General features: G+C 28.1%; 1 protein-coding gene across 1 annotated transcript in view; it reads right to left on the reverse strand.

Annotated features, from left to right (window-relative positions):
* LOC145276697 (uncharacterized) overlaps positions 1-71 on the reverse strand; it is a 1,014,367-nt gene extending 1,014,296 nt beyond the window's left edge. Inside the window, exon 1 of the mRNA XM_080127889.1 lies at positions 1-71. This exon is cut by the window's left edge and continues 1,215 nt beyond it. The gene's annotated coding sequence lies outside the window, so the exon portion shown is untranslated.
* Between the last annotated feature and the right edge of the window lie 510 nt (positions 72-581).

The raw sequence follows: 581 nt of genomic DNA on the forward strand, positions 1-581 counted from the left end.
TAATCGTGTTTGAATTTATACGTTTTTAGACTATGTGACTTTTTTAAGCAATTTTTTACATAAAAAAATTACATATACATACAATGCTGATGTGTATATATGTGTATGTGTGTGTGTGTGTGTGTATGTGTGATTGTGTGGGTAAATGTGTGAGTGTATATATATATATATATATATATATAGATAGATAGATAGATAGATATAATTCACTATATATATTTCTCTTTATATATCAACTTAACACATCTATGCACGCAGGTGCTTCCTCTTATATACACAAGTTGTTAAACGCATATATGCATTCACCCAAACACGTAAAAGAGAAATGATAAATATTCAACAGATGCATATACCCATTCAGCAGGAACTTTTCCTTTGTAATTTACATATATACATATGTACATCTGCTTAATACATATTCATATATTTTTGCTTGTGTATTATTAGCTTTACTTAATCACACATTCACAAGCAGACAGACTGATGAAAAAATAAAAGGCCGTTTACTGGAAGAGGCACTAGATATATTATTTTCCGTTGTTTTTTCTTTGTTTTTTCTTTTTTTTTGCCAAATTCTTATC

Source organism: Euprymna scolopes, chromosome 5 (assembly GCF_053919585.1).
Source record: "Euprymna scolopes isolate OS-2025 chromosome 5, ASM5391958v1, whole genome shotgun sequence".
In the NCBI taxonomy this organism is placed as follows: Eukaryota; Metazoa; Mollusca; class Cephalopoda; order Sepiida; family Sepiolidae; genus Euprymna; species Euprymna scolopes.